General features: G+C 38.9%; 1 pseudogene; it reads left to right on the forward strand.

Annotated features, from left to right (window-relative positions):
- Positions 1–15,158, forward strand: LOC109086520 (annotated as a pseudogene).
- Positions 15,159–15,443: the final 285 nt, after the last annotated feature.

The raw sequence follows: 15,443 nt of genomic DNA on the forward strand, positions 1-15,443 counted from the left end.
GTGGTGTGGACTTCTCTATTCTCACAGAATTATAGAATATTAGAACTTGGTGTGAAACGGCCTCAGGTCTTGCAATGTTCTGAGTAATTCTAAAATAAATAATCACGGTTACTAAACCAACAAGTGTTCAGAATTTGGGTTTTTGTGTAAAATGGTACCTGGTTTAGTAATTAAAATGCTTAATCTGTATGCACTCTCCCATATAGTTCAATGCATCCTGCCCTGTTGCACTGAGTAACTGTCAATCAAGTGCAGCGTTCCTCAGAAGAGCACCACAGCTTATGTGGAGATGAGAGGAACGTGCTCGGAGCTGCCTGCTGCGCTTCAAAGACACTCTAGAGCAGGACATTAAAGCCTCCTACTTGATGGACCACATGGTCAGAGACGGCATCTTGACGAACGATGAAGAAGCAAGGGTGCTTAGCAAGGTCTGTTATGGTGTTGCTGGCTTTTTACATCTAAAAAAAGTGAATGTACTGTAAGTCAAGTTTTTCTTTTTTCCTGCTTCTCCAGCCTACTAGAAAAGAGCAGGCTGCAGCACTGCTAGAGGTGCTATTGATGAAAGACAACAGGGCCTATATCTCCTTCTACAATGCGCTGGTCAGGGAGAGTTATGGAGATCTGGCCAACCTCCCCAGTGGCCTGCCTCTCCTCAGCCCTGTGGGAAAGCGTAGCTTTGCTGATAGAGTGTCTCCCTCTGGTAACCACTTTAGCCACTTGGACATGTATGAACTTGTTTTGGAAGATGCTGGAGGTTTTTGTGTGCTTTTATTCTAGTCCAGGCGATTCTGAGTGAAGGTGGGGTGCCTCAGAGACCTGTGGTGTTTGTGAGTCGACCCACTCTGCTCAACCTGATGCGGGAGAAGCTGTACCGGCTGAAGAATACACCAGGCTGGGTCACTGTGTTTGGCATGGCAGGCTCAGGGAAGTCTGTGATGGCTGCCGAGGCTGTTAGAGACCACCCCATTAATAATAATAACGACCTAACATTGTGTTTAGGATTTCGTGATTTTCATTATTTTTTAATAAAATGTTCATATTTTTAAATGCATGCCTTTCTAATATTTTATTCGGGTGTTTCTTGCGATTTATGGATGTATGTGTTTATTTATTTATTCAATCCGTCTTAATTCTGTTTGTTTTTAGTGTTTCTTTCTATTTATTATTATTTATTTATTTGCTTTTTTAATTTTATTTTATTGTAATTATATAATATATTCTAAAAGTGACGGTGGACAAATTATTTCATTTAAAAACGATGTGAAAGCATGTTTTAAGAGTACTTCTAATAGACCACAGGGCTAAAAGTGCTCATATAACATTTTATTTTCTCTCTGTTGCTCAGAGTGTTTTCCTGGTGGTGTTCATTGGCTTTCTGTTGGCCAATGTGAGCGGGCAGACCTGTTGGTAAGGATGCAATCTTTATGCTTTCGTTTGGAGCAGGGTCAAAGTTCAGACACCAGTCAGCGGCCACCCTGCTCCGTGGAAGAGGCTAAAGAGCGTCTACGGTTTCTAATGCACCGCAGGTTCCCCAGGTGAGTGCAGGAAGGATGTGATTACAGTGCACTTTATTTACACAGAACATGTACATCCATTGATAATCAGCCCCTTTCTCCTTTCTCATTTTCTGCTATCAGGTCCCTGCTGATTCTGGATGATGTGTGGGACAGCTTTGCTCTCAGGTCCTTTGATATCCAGTGCAGAGTTCTTCTGACCACGCGTAATCGAAGTCTGGCCGACTCTGTGAGCGGTGAGAAGTTAATTTTAGTGCATCCAGTTTGCATTTCACAGATGGATTCTGGACCAACTACACGGAGTGGTTATTCCTGAATAAAAGTCTAGGTTAATCCATGACTAGGTTGGATCTTGTGCTTGCTTGCGTATGAAATTTGAATGAAATTCAAGGCAACTTCTGAACTAAATGAAATTACGTAAAACTCTGATAACTGAGAGCAGCTGTTCTTGGAGATAAGCTATTTTCAGCTGAGGTTATGAGAGAATTGTTCCTTTGTCTATATTGTTGCGGCTATCTTGCCTAATTCATTTAACATATTAATTTCATTCAAAAGTAAGGGTTCATACTGTTTGTGTGTTTGCTTCTATCTGTTTGTGTGTAGGTACAAGGTTTGAAGTGCCCGTTGAGAGCGGCCTAGATGAGGAAAAAGCCCTGGAAATTCTTGCTTTGTATGTCAATGGAAAACCGCAGAAACTTCCAGAAGAGGCCCGTAGCATTGTGAGCGAATGTAAAGGTACAAATCACCCTTTTTATGCAAAACTGAAGCAAAAGCTGATCAAACATGACTCGGTCACAAGATCAGCATTTCTCGTCCACTGATTGTTAATTAGGGCTGAGTATTGTCCGCTACCTCGCTGTACAATGTCATATTCACTTTATAATAGATGTCTTGCTTGTAACTGGTTCTGAAATTATTTTTAAGGTTAATAATTACAAGTTTAATTAATTGGCCTTAAATTAATTTATTTTTATTTCGTACTGTGTTTTTATATATAATACACTGTTTTTTTTATTTTAAATATATATATTTCCTTTGTCTATCGCTTTGGAATAACAATTCAGTAATAGTATTTAATACTATGGTATAATAATGAAGTACCATCAGTGAGCTACGTTACACCTCTGACCATTTAAAATGTTTCTCATCCTGTTAGGTTCTCCTCTGGTTGTTTCTTTGATTGGAGCTCTATTGAGGGAGTTCCCTGACCGCTGGAGCTACTACCTGCGACAGCTGCAGAAGAAGCAGTTCAAGCGGATCCGTAAGTCATCGTCCTATGACTATGAAGCTCTGGACCAGGCCATGAATGCCAGTTTGCAGGTTTTGGAGCCAAAACACGGAGATCTGTACAGAGACCTGAGCGTTATGCAAAAATACATCAAAGTGCCTGCTAAGGTCAGACAGAAAATCTGTTGCCAACTACTAAAGTAATGGTAGATGCAGAATCAATGTCATTTATATTATTCATAATTTAAATTATACTTACAAGTGGGACACAAGGATGGATATCTTTTTTTTTTTTTTCTTGTCGGTTTTTAATAATTTTATTTCTTTCATGCAGGTTCTGTCAGTACTGTGGGGTCTTGAGCCGGAGGAGGTGGAGGACGTCCTACAGGAGTTTGTGAATAAATCTCTGCTGTTTCGAGACTGTAACCAGCGACCGTACCACTATTACCTTCATGATCTGCAGAGGGACTTTCTCGTCGAACAGAATCGTGATCAAATTGCTGTGAGTTACGTTGCACCTCTTTTTTTATGAGAGACCGCCGGAGAACAAGGTCTGAATTGTTATTTCCTGTAGGAACTACATAAAAAGATGATCCGTCAATACCAGCAGTTCTACAATGAAAGGCCACCTAGCTCTGGAGATATAGACTGTTTGTATTGGTACCGCTTCCTTCCATACCACATGGCTAAAGCAGGACTGTCTAAGGTAATGTCACATAGCCTACAATAATATTTCCACTCCTCTGGAGATTATGTAGAATCTTCGAATGATTACTGTTACATCATGAACATTCCATTTTTCTCATTTTCAGGAGCTTTATTCACTGATGTTTTCCTTGGACTGGGTCAAAGAGAAAGCTCAGATTATGGGATCTGCCCATCTTATCAACGATTATGTAGAATATGGTGAAATACTAGATGAAGAGGTATTTATGCTGTTAAACTTTGATTGTTATTGATGTTCCTCACAATTGCACATCTTAAAAGCAATAGAACATTCAGAATTATTACATTCACATTTTATTGCTAATAAAATAACTGTCATGTTCATCATGAGCCTAAATAACACATCACCTCTTGTTCTGTTTAATGATGAATTGTGTTTTTTTTCACACAGAATAGTGAGGTTAGACTGCAGTTTCAGGAGTTCCTGTCTTTAAATGGACATCATTTGGAGCAGAGGCCGTTTCCTGACATAGTGCAGTTGGCTCTGTCTCAGCCCGTGTGTTCAGAGGTTTACAGACAGGCCTTGATGCAGGCGCAGAAAAGGGCCAGCAGAGGGCAGCTCTGTCTGGACTGGGTGTATGTATCTCTCACTGCCTCACACAGTATCTTTCATGTAGTAGATCAGATTGAAAACAGATTTATTTTGATTGAAAGCATGTTTTGACTTTTTAGGAACAAAAATAATCATCAGGGCAGTTTGTCCGGCTGGTCGTGCATCCTCAACAGGGATCTGTCTATTATGCTTGCTTTTCCAAAGATGGGAGTAAAATCGCCTCTTGTGGGGCCAACAAGGCGCTGCGGGTAAATATCCATTTGTGTCCCGCTGTTTATCCTGACATTATTTATAGTATTATGACATCCCAATTTGTATCTTTTTTTTTTTTATTCAATAGGTGTTTAAAACAACCTCTGGAGAGAAACTTCTGGAGTTTCAGGCTCATGACGAAGATGTTCTGTGCTGTGCCTTCTCTCCAGATGACCGTTACATTGCTACCTGCTCCAGTGACAGGAAAGTCAAGGTTAGTGTGTCTGTCTCTTTGCCTACTTTATTTGTGGATCAGTATCTCTCTGTAGGGTAATAGTTTGCTACAGAATTTCTTTTTTTATTTTCTTCATCATGCCGTTACAAACGTGTACTGTTTCTTTTTCTTTTTGTTGCTCGACAGACACGATCACACTATACTGTCAATATGTGGGAAAGTTGTGTGTGAACTAGGGGTGCATGATAAATATCGGCCGATAATTAATGCGCATCTCGTCAGTAAAGCCGGTTCTCTAATCAGCGGTAAATTCCATCAGGTGCATTATTTCACATAGAGCAGCGGTTACTACACAGAGCCGTTGTTAACTGACAAGCTGCGCAAATCCACGTTTATTGTCAGTTAACAACGGCTCTGTGTAGTAACCGAGGGGATGCGCATTAGTTATCGGCCGATATTTATCATGCACCCCTAGTGTGAACATTGTTCAAACACCAGTCAGGAGAATGAGAAGTTTGTTTTGTGTTGTAGTTGTGGAGTGCTGAGCAGGGTACTCTTATCAGAGAGTTTGGGGAGGAACACGAGGAACAGATAAACCACTGCCAGTTCACCAACACAGGCCGACGTGTACTGCTGGCCACCTGCTCAAACGACAAATAAACCAACACAAACATTATATCATAATAATTCATAATTCTTACCAAGTTATTTCAATAGCAACTCCAGCGAAGCATTTTCTCAGAATGATTCAGACTTCTAACTTGTGAATTCATGGCTATTTTTGAAATTCTTTAAAAGATTCATCTCGAAAGAATGTCCAGTGTGTAGCGGTGCAGGAAGCAGGTGTGTAGTAGTAGTGCTCCAAAGAGTTTGATAATTAAATCTCATCTGCAATTTTTTCTGCACCCTCCGGTTCCTCTCGTTGTCCACATTTAGAGGCAGATTTGGTGAACATGAGTAATGAGAATGACAGCTGGTAGGACGCTGTCTCGGAACAGCAGAGGAGGGGAACGGGGCAGCCGTGTAATTTTACAGCTTGTGAAATTTGCAGAGAATTGTGGGAGATCTGTAGGAGTGTGACAGCAGGAGTCTGCACTTGAGCTGTATTCATTTGAGGGTGCGAAAATGGAGAGTGAGCAAGCATGGGTGTCAAAAACGTAATGAGAGCACCCCCCCCCCCACCCCAGTGGAGGTGTGAGCACAAAAGGGGCATTTTGTGGAATATCTCTGGATGAGGAGTGAAGGAAACACTCTGAAATGAGATTTAGAGAACGTAAAGGCAGATGTGTTGAACACAAAACATTTCCTTCAGACTAAATATTTTCTTCTCTTATATAGGCTGTCCTGTTCAATAGACCCTGACAGAGTGATCAAGACCCCTACACAAAGCATATGTTATCCTTTCTGATTCTATTCGTCTTACCTTTTTGCCCTCTTTCTTTTCTTTCTGTCTTTGTATGTCTTGCAGCTATGGAACCCCAACAAGCCGACCTCTCAGAACACGATGTTTGGACACATGGAACCTGTCAATCACTGCTGCTTTTCTCCTAACGACGCCTACCTTGCCACTTCATCCAGTGACGGCACCTTGAAGGTTACTCGACTGTTCCTTTGCTTTATTTGATTTATTGTCTATCTGTTTTACTTGCCTATTAATTTTATTTAATTATTAATTTGCTTGGTTATTTAATACATTTGATTTAATTTTTTATTTTTTTTAATTGTTTCAATTTTTAATGTATCTTTCTTTTTTTATATGTATGTGAGATTGTAGATCAAGTCATGTATTTACATTCACATTTATTAGAGTTTCAATCTACTGGATCATCTTCGGTCAGTACTGTACAGGTGTTCTCTTATGTGTGTTTCTTGCACTGTTGTCTTTTGTATCTTTCAGCTGTTTGAGGTGTCATCTGCGAACGAGTGGAAATCAATTGATGTCAATAGTTTTTTCCCAGAGAGTGACGATGAAATAAAAGCCATCGTGAAATGCAGCACTTGGTCGGCTGATGGCTCACGGATCATTTGTGCTGCCAGAAACACTGTGTTTGTAAGTGATTTTATGAGTGTTGTTGTGAAATGAGTGGAGTTGGCATTGCCACTCAATATTTTTGGTTTGGTGCCTGTAACAGCTTTTATATTATATATATATATATATATATATATATATATATATATATATATATAAATAAATCTGATTCACATCAATCACACAAACACTTAAATTTAACAGGCATAATCTTATGATAATGTATTCAAATGTAATGTAATTCAAATAAAAGCATTCATAAAACACAAATTTCTCCTTTCAGTTATCTACTGAAGTTGTTATAATTTATTATTATATTATAATTTTTTTTATTCCTATTTTCCCTGTGCTCATGGTTTTGTCAGCTCTATATATTGTCTTTGTATCGTGTAGGTGTTTGACGTAAAGACGTCAGACATGCTGCTGGAGATGAAGACGAGTCGTCTGAGCACAGTGCAGTACTGCCACGCGTGTCCCAACAGCAGCCTGCTGGCCGTTGCTCTCTCTCATTACACTGTAGAGGTACAGCACACCGAGAAGAGAAAACAGTTTGTTAAATTACTCTGTAGCTAGCATTTCTAAACACATTTTGCCTCTTCACTTAACTCGGGGGTAGTGTTTTTGTTTCTATACCGTAGTTTTGTGTGACCATAAGACCAAGATCTTTAATATTCGGTTGAAATGATTCACTTAAACTATCACACCTGCATGTTGCGTTGCACCCCTTGTACCCCTTAGTTGTGTTTTAGCTTCTGTGTCTAAGGGAGGTCCAGGTGTCTTTATAGTACACTGCTGTTCATAGGTTGGAGGTTGAGGTTATTTATTTATTTATTTATTTATTTTGAAGCTGTATTTATTTGATCAGAATACAGTAAACAGTAATATTGTGAAATTATTTAAAATAACTTTATTTCAATATTTTTTAAACATTACTAAATTCTTGTGACAGAGAATCTAATTAGAGAAAAATCTAATTTTTGTAGATAACAAACCCCCACCATTTGTTTTTTATAATAGAAAGTTTAAAATAAAAAATGCAGTTCAAAAAGTACTGTTTATTTGAATATCATTTGAAAAAAATTTCTTATTCCAAAAATTTGAACAATTTAATGCATCTTTGCTGAATAAAAGTGTTATTTTAAGAATCTTGCCCAAACAAAACAATTGAACACATGACATGCAGATATGTTGGTTATTATTATGAATGAACAATGTAAAACATGGTATAAGGTACAATTGTTCTCGTTGATGATTGTTTCTACTGTTCTCATTTGTAAATCGCTTATAAAAGCGTTGTTAATGTTGGGAGTTCTGTGTGTTAAGTCCAGTTTTCACCTGACTTTTTTTTTTTTTTAAGTTGTGGAACTTTGAGACCAGTAAAAAGAAAGCTGAATGCAATGGCAATCTAAGCTGGGTTCATTGTGTCCAGTTTTCACCTGACGGCTCACTCCTGCTGTCCTCCTCCTCTGATCAGACCATCAGGTAAGCTAGCTTCGGGGGCTCTCTTACTGTAGCGTGACAGTTTTTTGGCAGTTACACTTTGAACAATATTGACCTGTTATCACAACAAGTGTTAACGCTTGTCTAGCTGTGGGAAACAGATCGGGTTCACACCTCCTCTGCTGTGGCTCTGAAGAGGGATTCTGATGTTCTCTTCTCCCACAGTGACGTTACAATAGTGGCACCAGACAGCAGAAACCGATTACAGGTACGGTCCACCAGAGACATGCGCATCTAGTGCTAGCTTGCTGCTGTTTTTTGTTTGATTGCATATGTATGACATGTAATGTTGCATTGTGGTCGATCAGGTACGGACTGGATCAGCAGGTGCCATCCTGTTTGAGAGTGAAGAGTTACCGTCCAGGATTCGCTGTACGTGTATCAGCAGAAGTGCTTCATTTGTGGCCCTAGGAACTGAGGATGGAACTGTACAGGTATTTTACCTGTTGGGATATCACCATCTCCAACTGTCTCATCCTTATATTATACTCAATTTATTGGGTATTTGGATGAGCATGCAAAGCACTCTGGGTAAAAATAGCCTTCAGGATGCTTGTGGTGTTTTGACTCACCTCCGGCAATGAGATTTGCCATGGCTGTCAACTGCCCTCTAATCTCTCGCCCTTCCTTTCCTGAACCCGTCCCTTCCCTTCTCTCCCTACTGAATGTCATTGTGCTGGAGGCGAGTGTGTGTCCTCCTGTGTTGCACAGTGTGTGTACTGTAGTGTAATAGATGTGACTGGTACGTCGGTTACAGCGTGGACGCCTAGAGGTAACCGCTGACTGATAGAATAAGCAGTGTGTTATCAATCTTACGTTACACTCATTTACTGCCAAACAACCTTTTATTTAGATTGCTCCTCTCTATCTCTGCCTGAATGTCTCTGTGCACCTTAAAGAGAGATGGACAGATGGATTTAAATAAGCCGAACAAAAAACTTGAAGAAATGTACAAGGTTCAGGTACAAATGAAACTGTTGACAGCCAGTGTTGCATACCTTTTACCACAGACAATTATAACATTTTTTTTTTTTTTAGAATTGCTTATTTTTTAAACTGAAAATTATTTTTGTGTTGATTTGAGTTGACCATTTTAATTGGAACATTTCTTTAAACAGATGTTGCAACATTTTATAAAGCAATTTGCAGCTTTTTTTTAATGTAAATAAGGCTTCCCTTCATCTGTGGTGATGTTGGTACCAATAAGCACCAGAGGGCACCAGATGTTACTGGACTGTGTAGAGCTCAGCATGGCATGAACAGCTCACTACTAAAGCAATTGTCTTGCATTGAAAACAGTTAGTCTGTAATGGAGGGTTTCTTGCATGTCTTTTTCCCCCCAAGGAGACCGCTGGCATTATTGAAGTGAGAGGAAAGATTGAAAGATGAGGTCTTTGTTTGTGTATGTGTGTGCGCAGACAGGAAGAGTGAAAGTTAGACAGTTTCTGAAGAACATTGGATGGAGAACCTTGCAGCTGCTGAACTTGCAGCGTGATTTTGTGCTGGCACTAGGGCTAGATACAGTTACAGTACTGTGCAGGTATGGTGAGTGGCAAGTGTGTGAAATGTTATGGGCTGTTCACACAGCAATTATTATGACTTTCCTTAGTTTTTCAGAAAAATCGATTTGAAATAATGCTGTCGAATGTTTTCAAAGAATGCTGAAAACAAGTTTCCCTCAAAAACATTGAGCAACACAGCTCTTTTCAACATTAAGAAATGATTCTTGAGCAACAAGTCAGCATATTAAACTGATTTCTGAAGAATCATTTGTCTTTAACACTGACATTGTTATTTCTGTGTTCTGTACACATTCATCCTTGATTTCTATAATCTACATTTTCACAGCATTCGATCACGCAAGACCAGAATACCATCCCGCAAGCACACAATACCTCTTATTTACTTTCCCAAAACACAGCAAACTCTCCCGTAGCCCCAGGCAGCTTTTGAAGTTTGCATTTTGAAGCTTTAGATGCAGCAGAGAGGGCCGATAATCAGTCTGGCTATCCTGAACGCCAGACACAGAGGAGCAAACTAACCCACCTTCAAGTGTGCACTTAAACGCACTAACTGCTGAAATATGAGATTATAGCTGTATATGAGTTTAATGCAGGGTGCAGATATCTTAGATATCTACGAGATATCTTATATCTCGTAGATAAAGCATTCATTTTTTATTTTTATTTTAGGTAATGTCAATATAACATTGTCCCCCCTCCCTTTCCACTTTAACTTTTGTCATCTCATACTTCTCAATTTTTTCCTAGATGTACAGGTTTTTTTTTTTTGCCATCATATTTGTCATTATTTTTCCTCCCTTTTTAAAAGGTTCATTAGTTTTTTTGGTTTTCTCTCATTTTTAGTAGTGCAAAGCAAAATACTTGTACACAATCAAGTAAATGCAAATAAAAGAAAAAGTTGCAATTGCATTTGAACAAAGTTTTACATTGTCTGTCTGTCTGTCTGAAGGTATTGGAGGTTCCATCTGGAAAAACATTATCAAAGCTCACAGGTCACACTAGGACCGTTCACCACTGTCAGTTCACTGATGATGGTGAAACCCTCCTCACATCCTCAGAAGACACCACTGTCCGGGTAATTCACTTCTAATTGTTTATAATGTGGTCTATTCTGTTTCATTTTTTAGTCAAATATAAATAAATGTCTATACTAAATGTCATTTGTCACAAGTTTTTTTTCTTTATTTTTTGAACATTATTTACCAAACATTCCTGTATATAAAAGCTTATTTTTGCCCCTTTTTTGCCTTTTTGATTAAAACCTTTTATATGGTATGTATTTTCTGGCTGTGAGAAAAAGTCATACTTGCAGTTTTTGCAGGTGCAATTTAGTAACTAGACCACACAAAGGTCTGCAGCAGCTGTTGTTAGTTTGAGAAGTCTTTAGGCACTGGGTCATAACAGGGTACATTGTGTTGTTGATGACCAGCAGAGAAAGTGTGAGCAGGGGAAAACTGTTTACTAACTGATAGTTATGAACTGCTGCATGCACTAGTGTTGTCATGATTCCATAAACGCATGGTTGCGATAACTATACCAGCTGAAGTATGACGATACCAAGTAGTATCGCGTTATGTGCGAATTGTACATATTATATAATGCCGGTTTCACACCGCACGTGTAAGCAGGACATAAGCAGCGCTTATTTTTTCGGCGATCAGGTTAACAGGTTAGAGTATTAACATCGCACGCAGAAGCGGCGCAGCAGTTCCGTGTTACAAAAACCAAACAACAATAACCAAAACAAAAAAACAATCCTAAAAGCTTAGCAAATCTCATGTCATCATTGACAGGAGTTTTTGCCCAAGTTTCAAAGGCTCATTTAAATGATTAAAACTATAGTTAAAAAGTATATCTAAACATTAAGATTACTTTTATCATGCAAACTATAACTATACAGCATGTTATATGCATGTGTGTGCATGCAACAAACAGTGCCAGTGTGGAAGCACAAGGAGCACGTGCAGCTCCCGCTCTGCATTTGCACAGCTTCTGTACAGCCTCAGCTCTACTTGCGCATCCAAGGTGCTAATTCTACACAGCATTTTGTGCCATTAAAGGGCAGCGCAGAAAGGTGACAGTACAAAAAAGGTGCTTTTGTATTGTTTATTTGAAGGAACAAGTGTTTGAACGTTTTAGCAACTGCCCCACATACATTACTTACGGTAGAACTATAATGACGATACTACCGTTTTAAAAAAAAAAATACATTGGCACCACTGGTATTTTGGAGCCTTAGTATCGCCATACTACCGTAGTACCGCTAAAACCGTGCAACCCCTAGCATGCACATTAAAATTTCAGGAGACCTTAAATGTCAAAGTTAACTTACAAAAAGAAGTATCAAAGTTTATCACTTTGAACCAAAATCAATACTTCAATGCTATAAGCTTAGCAAATCTGTTTCAGGAGACCTTAAATGTCAAAGTTAACTTTTGAAAGGATGTGCGTTGTCTTCGTCTGCAGGTGTGGAAGTGGAGGACAGGTGAGTGTCTGGTGCTGGAGGGCCATAAGGAGCCGGTCAGGAGGTTTCACCTGTCGAACAGCTCTTCTTCCTCTCACCTGTTCTCATGGTCGTTTGATGGCACTCTTAAGGTAAACTGAACCTCTACCAATGTTTCTGCATTTGAATGAATCAATCTTTAGCACACACAGAGGTGAAGGATGACATGAAGACCACATTTAACACTTTTTCTATAGACTGCATTGCTTTCAGGGCAATCAAAGCCAAACTGTGGACTTGACAGCACAGTCAATCATGATAATTAGGAATTAGGCATTCAGTTAATCACTTTCAAACAGCTTTTTTAAGATTTCAGCAGCAGAAGTTGTTACACTTCACCCCAGTTCTAATCAGGGCTTCTGTGGGAAAGATTGTTTACATGATCCATAACTTCCTGCCATTTTCCACAAATAGGGTACAAAAATGGTCCTGAACCTCTTAAATTTGGCCCATGAAAAGAGGTGCTTACCCTTGATTCAAGGTCGCAGTAAATTATAAAAGCTTTTCGATTTCCTGTTCCATTTGTATGAAGTCTAAATAGTTTTAAATAGATTTTTTCTAGCAATAGAAAAAATTAAAAATTAAGAATAGAATGGACTGTTTTTAAAACTTACAACACCAAACTGATTAACAGGAGTGCAGATTTAGTATAAATTAGGCTTTATCTTTGTAGGATCTAGCATGGTTGTTTATAGTGTATAGTAAATTCATGAATTACGAAACTTTATTTAATGTAAAAGTTTTAATCGTAAAATGGTCTCTTTTTTATATATAAAATTGCATATGATTGCGTGTGGTGTTTTTAAAAAAAAATAAAAAAAATTATTTGTTGGATAGTCATATGCGGTGAAACAGGCCAAAATAGATCAAACAGAAAATGTTTAAAACTAGCAACCCTTCATATAAATTTTTTTCCACTTGTTTTTTAGATAAGTTTATAATTGTCATGAATATCAATTTTCAAAGTTTTAATTGTTTGTCAAATCATGGCAATCTTGTCAAGTGTACCATATTAATGCAAAGCTCCTACTGCCATTTTTAGCAAAGTAGTCTTTTCGTTTCTTTTTGTTGCAGGTCTGGGATCTGAACAGAGGGCATATGCTGCAAGACCTTGAGTGTCATAAGGGTGCTGTCCTGTCATGTGATGTGTCCTCTGACGGACATCTCTTTGCCACCACATCGGCTGATAGGACTGCTAAGGTCAGGAAACAGAGGGCACAATTTCATACATCAGATTAGTGTCAGTGGACAAGATATTGTTTACATTTAACTCTCAGAGCTTTTGTTTAAATCCTGGGCTCTGACTGTGCGAACACCTGCTCCCATTATACTGTTATTTTGTTCAGTCTAGGTGTGAGTCTGTGTTGGGAGGTGCTAGGTGGCCTGGAGTATCTTTACTGAGCCGTGGGTGCTTGCGTTAATGACGCCAAATACTGCTTAATTAACTTTGTGTGAACGCAGTACAAAGCTCACAGATACACGTACACACACGCATAGTACCCTCTGTTTGTGTTATCAGAGGTCAGAGTCCAGTTTGCTCATCTGAGAGCATAATGAGATGAAGTTCTCATTCCGCATGACACCGCTTCTACCAGAAAACTTTTCTAATGAGATGCCATGTTCACTTCTGTCTGCCAGATCTTCTCATCGACTGGCGAGAGAGAGGACGGCAAAGTGAATTTGGAGAGCAGATCAGAAAAAGCATTCATGCCAAATGGACCCACCGCAATTAATGACTAACTCATGACTAAAATTAGAGATGGAAAAACAAATTTCAAGCAGCAGTTTTGATGATTTGCTCAACTTTGTTCTGATTCCAGTTTATATTAATCATTTCACAAAGAGATCTCTCAAAAACGGCATTAGAGCTCTTCAAATTACTTTAGTTTTGCACTTGTTCAGTTAACTTCATAAAATGGCGTATAACTGCCGATTTTGTTTCCTAAGGTGTGGAACAGTGCCTCGTGGGGAGATGGAATTTTTTGCTGAAGGGACACAAGGACTGCATTCGTAGCTGCCGTTTTTCTTGGAACAACAAGCGACTTGCGACGGGCGATGACAACGGAGAAATTAGGGTAAATAAAAACTTAAATTAAAAGGGAAATAAAGATCTGATTGTGGCCTTAATAAAACTTCAAAGGGATTTGGGTATGTGTTATGGTAAGGATTTTTGATATTTTGCGACCCAATCCCTCCTTTTTTATTGTATTATATTTAATTTATTTTTTTAACCAAGAGATTGATGCCTAATCTCAGATCTTTTTGGACAGCAAGTGTTTGCAACAGTTCTACATATTAACTGCACACTTGTTTTTTTTTTTTTCTCTCATTATTGGGGACAATAGTTCCCCTAATTGAACAATCAGCTAAACAGAGTTGTAAAGAAGTTGAAATGGGCAAAGCTAATCAATTACAGTGAATTTCGGACATCTGTGAATGTGAGCAGATAATATGGGCTTATTGAGAGTTAATGGAGCTATTAAGAGAAGTGATGCAAAGACAAATACGTCTTGATGCCTCATAACTCGGCACCGCCTCCATGTCAGTTCTACCAAGCCTTCTATCTGAGCTTTTTTTTTTTCTTTCTGGGAGACAGGCCCAAGTGCAAGGAAATATCTACCTCATCAATTAAGGTTGCTGCTCGCAAAGAGAGAAAGTGAGAGAAAACCACAGAAAGAGAGAAATGCTGTGATTTTTTAATTCTATGTCTTGGGGTGCTTTTTCAAAGCTCATGGTCTCTATGTAACACTGTTTACTGCCACAGCTAAATGTCAAGTCCACACATCACGGTGTAATATCTGGAAATCAGGCTTTAGTGCTGTAAAAAAGGATATATTTGCATTTGCCATTTTCTCACACAAGCGATTTCGTGATTCCATACAAGATGCATTATAAATACACTTTTGTGGAATCAGTGTTGTGCCGTATGCATTTTGATAACCCCCTTCTTTTGTACTACTGTTGTATTGTGTTGTGGTATCTTAAAGCTGTGGAGCATGCTGGATGGAGCTCTTCTGAAGATCTGTTTCCCGGACACCCAAGGACTCCATGGGACTCTTTCCACGGTGGATGGGTGACTGACCTGCACTTCTCCCTGATAACAGAGTACTGGTCTCTACGGGCGGATACATCAAGGTACACGTATTCAACAGATGATGTCACTATACAAGCAAATGCTTCGGCGGCAGCGGCTCACACTGGAATAGAGCTGTTTTTTTTGTTTGGGTTATTTATCCTGAGAATGCTGCATATGCGTTTATGATTTAGAGCTGGGTAAAAATAATAAAAGATTTGTAACTTTGTTTTATTGGTGAATTAAAAATGCAGCATAATCAGTGTAGCCTGATTATTAAGACTTATGAGCCTACACATGTCTGAGAGGGGTTGATACTCTGCCAGGTATAATTTACAGCCTCGGCAGATATTTAATAATAATGTTTA

The sequence above is a fragment of the Cyprinus carpio genome, chromosome A4 (genome assembly GCF_018340385.1).
Source record: "Cyprinus carpio isolate SPL01 chromosome A4, ASM1834038v1, whole genome shotgun sequence".
Classification (NCBI taxonomy): domain Eukaryota; kingdom Metazoa; phylum Chordata; class Actinopteri; order Cypriniformes; family Cyprinidae; genus Cyprinus; species Cyprinus carpio.